Source organism: Callospermophilus lateralis, chromosome 9 (assembly GCF_048772815.1).
Source record: "Callospermophilus lateralis isolate mCalLat2 chromosome 9, mCalLat2.hap1, whole genome shotgun sequence".
Classification (NCBI taxonomy): Eukaryota; Metazoa; Chordata; class Mammalia; order Rodentia; family Sciuridae; genus Callospermophilus; species Callospermophilus lateralis.
The window spans coordinates 10,791,995-10,797,762 of NC_135313.1; the positions used below are offsets into that span (position 1 = coordinate 10,791,995).

Here is a 5,768-nt window from a genome sequence, read left to right on the forward strand (position 1 = left end):
ATGGTGGTGTGTATCGCAGTGATTGCCAAGGAGAATTACCCTCTGTGCCGAACCCCCATGGAGAATGAGCCGAATTCCACTACATGGTGCACACCTCCATAGATGTGGTGGATGAGAAGATCTCCACCAGGGGGAAGGCCCTGGTGAAGCAGAGGGAGCCCTACCTGGGCCTGATCTACCCAATAGAGGATTATAAGGCATATGGCTATGTGAACAACATCAAGGTGAAGTTTGTCATTGTGGTAGATTCCTCCAACACAGCCCTTCGAGACAATGAAATCTGCAGCATGATTCGGAAGCTGCATAGCTTCTGCACAGACATGGTGTGCAACCCCTTCTACAACCCTGGAGACCGCATCCAGTCCAGGGCCTTTGACAAGGTGGTGACGTCTATAATGATCCAGGTGTGCTGAGCAGAACTCTGCACTGAAGAGACACAGCCTGTGCAGAACTGTGCTTAGAGACCTCTGCTTTTGCCATTTCTATCCTGAGGTTTAGGACCTGCCCTAGGGGATAGGTGGGGCTTGTGCTTGGTGCCTCTCCACTAAAGGCCTTTCAAGGTGAAAAAGAAAAAAAAAGACTGACTTTCTTTTAATCTCCATAAAAAAGATTAAGTGAGCTTCACGTAGTCTTACCTGTTCATCTTTCTGCACATACAAAAAGAAGGCAGTAGGTGGTTGAGATCTGAAACATTCCAAGGCTTTGATTGTATCTGAGATTGTAGGGTCTGCCTTGGTCTTTCAAATGGTCCTATTACCCTTGACAGAAAAAGTCTCACAAGGTAAAGGAAGTCTTTAATAAAGATCTTGCCCGCCAGAGAGGCACGTGTTCTGTTTTGAAGTCATATCACTATGTTTTAACAACATTATAAGGTACATTATCCACTCCTAGGATTTGTCCCAATAATCTGAAGACCCCTGAAATACAAATGGGAGAAGAAAAGGTGCTATAGCATTTCACTAACTTTAGTGAAATCACTTTAAATCACTTATATCAGTTTTGTGGAACTGCCTGCCTGGCAGGGGAGCATAAGAAATGTGCCCCCTTTTCCAGGCACTGTTCCCCTACCCCAAATCACCCTTCTTTGTTTGAATGATCAGCCACTTGCCCTGTTACCACCAAAATAAGAAAACGCTCTGCTCGACTTAATTAGTGTGTGTTAAACGAGCAGGTGTGTTGCTTTCAGGTACAGAATCCAGGTAAAGCGGAGAGAGAATGTGTAGAACCGTCTCTGATTGGAAGCCTAAATATCACCACCAGGTTGGTCAGACTAAATGCAAGGCAGGGAGGGATGCAGTTTGCAGCAGAAGCTGAAAATTGGATATAGTTGCACTCCAGAAAGCGCAAGGATGAGAAGGATTAAGTCAAAACAAAGGACCAGCTCAGCCTAGATTCAGCCCCTGAGAGCTGCTACAGCCTTGTCCATATAGGGGGGCTGACCATGCTAACTCTTCTGCTTAGTTCTTTGTCCTTCACACTGCTTATATCCCTGGAAATTTTAAGTTATAGAGAATATCAACTTTTATTCCAGCATTTGAAGTTCAAGTGTTCAATATAGAGCTTAAGTGATGATCTGTGGATGCTGCGGCTCAAGCACCTCTTGCCCATCCTGAACTACCCTACGTTTCACTCGTGCCAGTGTCCTATGAATTGTATCCAAAGTGTCTGCTGAGGCTGACAACGCTGCGTGTGACTCCGCAGTGAAATTAGATTCCTGCCATATTAGAAATGTCTTTCAATGTCAGAATAGTTTCAAGAATTTCATTTCAGTGATATTGGCAAATACCTGATGAAGATCATCAACATTTTTAATCTTTGCCTTTTGTCTCAGTTCCTTTTTTTATTTCTGATAATTTTACACATCTTATAAAAGATTCAAATGGGTAGAACAACTTTCCATATATGCATCTCTAGAGCTAATTCAAATTTCCTCTGGGATTGCTTAAATGTTTTATTTATTGACTTTTAACATTTGCTGGTTGTATATTTTGTTGCCTTTTAGTAATTTGATTAGAGCTCAGGAAAAGAAAGTGCAAATCATGTCTGCATGTTTCAATACTAAATGGAAACATTCTAAGAGAAAGTTAAAACGAATATTGAAAGTGAAGTGGGACTTTCCTTGCTTTTTTTTATGAGCTGCTCCTGACCACAGCACCCACAATGAGTCAAAAATGACCTTTTTAATTTCTGAGTGCTTAAAGACCCTCTTACAGCTTTCATTTCTATGGCGTTCTTATCATGAAACAAGTCAATACCTTTGTACCTGCCAAAAGGCCAAGAAAGCAAATAGAAAAGCTTGTCCCGCAATCCAAATGGCTGCTGACATACCAAAAAAAAAAAAAAAAATCAGGATACAGGCATATTCACCCATGCACATATTGAGGAGAAGCATGAGCCATGATTTTAAGTCAGATGTAATGATTCCAAGGCAACAGAATTTTACTAGGGTCCCTACTGATCCTTTTAGTTAGGAATATAATTGCAATTATATTCGAACATGTCAATCAAACTAACTCACTGTTATTTCCTTATCCAAAATTTCACCACATACTCAGAGCTATTGCACAAAACCGGTACTGGGCAACATCAGGGTTACTTTTCTCAGCTTCTCCAGCTATCAAACAAGATGGCATTCATAAGGGATTCACAGTTTTCTTTAATCAGAGCATGATTATTTTAAGAGCTGGAACAATGATTTCTGTAAAGGGACTGCAAAGAGTGTGACTTCAGCGTCACCACATGTTGCTTCAGGACTGCTGTGTCTCATCCAAAACCACTTTCTTACAGATCTTGTCCAAAACCAGCTATCACTGACAGATTATGCAGACATCACATAGAATAAAGATACTTACATGCAATGATAGGTATATGAAACAAAATCTATCACTTGATCCAATCTAGCTTTCTAAAACACAAGTTCAGTCCAGTGGTTGTTTAGGAGTGACAATGCTTAGTTTAACCATAAACTGAAAGTGACAATAATATTTGACCACTCGGTGGCTCATATGTGTATTTGATTTGGCAGTTTTCTTACATTACAATGTCTCATTGCTTGTGGAAGTAAATATTAAAACCTAAAACATACATAATGTGTCCTTTTTTTAACATACATTTAAAAGGCAACTAAATAAAGTTTTGAATAAATTACACAATCACTATTGTATGCTTTTTGCTTGGATGGTTACTAATAGGATTTGAAAAATCTACAAATTGTATGTATAACTATAGTACAATTGTTTCCAATAAGTCAACAACAAAAACAAAACTTTACCAGCAATAAAATTTGTAATATTCTAGACATGAATATACTTAACAAATGCCAAAACTGCTAATCATTATTGTGCAGTATGGTGATGGGTATCTAACCCAGGGCCTTGCACATTCTAGTTAAGCACTCTACCACTTAGATATACCACCAGCCCCAAAGTGTTCATTTTTAAAATTAACTGGAAAGTGAATAAATGAACCAAATTGTGTGATGCTTTCATTCACTGTATTTTAGAGGACTGTCAAGAAGCACCTGAAAACAGATGACAGCAAAACATGCTTTTGCAAGTTGTTCTGAGTGTGTGGAACGTTAGTGGTTCATTTAAACAACTGTTAAATGTTTCTTTAGGAGTTTCACAGTGATTATTATATCCATGGAGATATGTTTATAAAAACTAGAAAAACACTGTTTAAAAACTTAATAGAGAAGATTGAGCATCAACAAAGACCTTATAATAAATTAGCACCTCACACTACTTATTTGCTCTCTTTGCTTGTTAAGGAAGAGACTTCCAAATGTCCCTTTTAGCAATGTTTGTGCAGTGTCTGGTTTTAGATCACAGGGACATTTTCTGAGCTACTTTCTCTTGACAGATGCACTATTGTAGATATAGATGGGAAAGCTCCAAGCTGCACGGGACTGTTCCTTGTGTTATGGGGCATTCAACATTCCCAGACACTAAACCCAGACAGTATACCGTGATGAAAATGCTTCACCCTTTTCCAGGGAAAAGGGATTCCTCTTCACATGGTTCTTGTGTGTAACTGCATAAGAAGATTTTTTTCAGAGCTTTAGTAATTTCACATCTATATGTCTATAATGTCTTTAAGTACAAAACCAAAAGAGTATAAAATTATGTATAACTTAGTGCAAGTATGACTTGTACACTAAAACTGAAAATTGTTGAAAAAAGTTAAAGATAATCTAAATAAATGGAAAGGCATCTCCTGTTCATGGACTGAAGATAACATTGTTATGATACCAGCACTCCCCAAATTGACTTACATAGTTCAACTCAATCCCTAGTGGAATCCCAGATGCCTTTTCCCCCTAGATATCGAGACACTTAAAAACAGAAAGTCTTGGCCTGATAAATTTTCTTAAAATGTGTACGAAAATTCAAGGATCTCAGAATAACCAAGCAATCTTGAAAAGAAATGCGAGTGGGTCAAGGGAGATGGGCTGCTAATAGGTATGGTGTTCCTTTTAGGGAGGACAAAATGTTCTAAAATTAGGTAGTGTTGACAGATGTGCAACCCGGTAAAACACTGAAAAACACTGAATCTTATGTTGTAAACGGATGACTCATATGTTATATAAATTATAACTCAACAAAGCTGACGTTTTTTGTTTATGTAAGTGTGCCCCACACAGTGGGTGATTAATAGGGATCATGTGTCTGGAATTTGAGTAATACAGTTGCTCTTTAATAAAGTAGAACTATTTTTCTAATAAATAAACTACAATCATATCTTAGCCTATGAATGTGTGGAAGTTGAACTATTTGAAAGAAATTTTTCTTTGTTTTCCCCACAAAGAAATTACTTCTTATTTCAGTACTCATCTTTGCAAGTATTTACTTTGGAACAAATTACCTTTTGCTCAGATCAAAAAGAAAAATCTTGGGCTGGGGATGTGGCTCAAGCGGTAGCGCGCTCGCCTGGCATGCGTGCGGCCTGGGTTAGATCCTCAGCACCACATACAAACAAAGAAAGATGTTGTGTCCACCGAAAACTGAAAAATAAATATTAAAAAAAATTCTCTCCTTCTTTAAAAAAAAATAAAAAATCCAAGCCAGACTCTTTTTTTTTTTTTTTCCGGCTACTTGAAATCCTTCTATTAAAAAATTAAATAAGCTGATTTAAATGTCTCTTTAGAAATCAGTATATTTCAATTCACTTGAAGAAACTGTAGAAAGAAAAAGTCATTCAATTTAGCAAAAAAATATAACATTCAAGCTTTCCCCCTAGATATCATGCAAGTTTTCAAAAGCATTTACCTTTATCAAATAAAATCAAAGTGTATGGTATCACTTAAAAACTATGGTTGAATTCATATGCTAAATTATATCTTCTCTTTTTCTTTTCTCTTTTATAGTCCATTCAGGAAATTTATCAGAATACCTTCTTAATTTCATGATAAAACCAGGACCTTCATATCCAACTTTTATATATTAAATATTATAGCGAAAGTTACCTACTGAGGGAAAAAAGTATTGGTTCACAGAAATCCAGAGGAAAAAATAAGAGTCTGAAATCTGTTAGCCTGTTAAATTCTCTGCTACAGGAACCATTCTCAACTTCAAGTTAAAAAGAGAATTAGCCTGTCAAAGCTAGCTCATGTGACTGTGATATCAATCACTCATCATTTAGACTCTTATGATCTTCTAGGAATTAATGTGTATCACCTCTAAGGTTACTGGATGCTGAGAACACAAAGCTCCTGTGACGTGGCAGTTACACCAGCCAGAACCAAAGATGCACTGAAATAGGTGGGTCTT

General features: G+C 37.5%; 1 pseudogene; it reads left to right on the top strand.

The window, feature by feature from the left end:
• On the top strand, positions 1-413 carry LOC143407347 (trafficking protein particle complex subunit 2-like protein pseudogene; annotated as a pseudogene).
• The last annotated feature ends 5,355 nt before the right edge of the window (positions 414-5,768 follow it).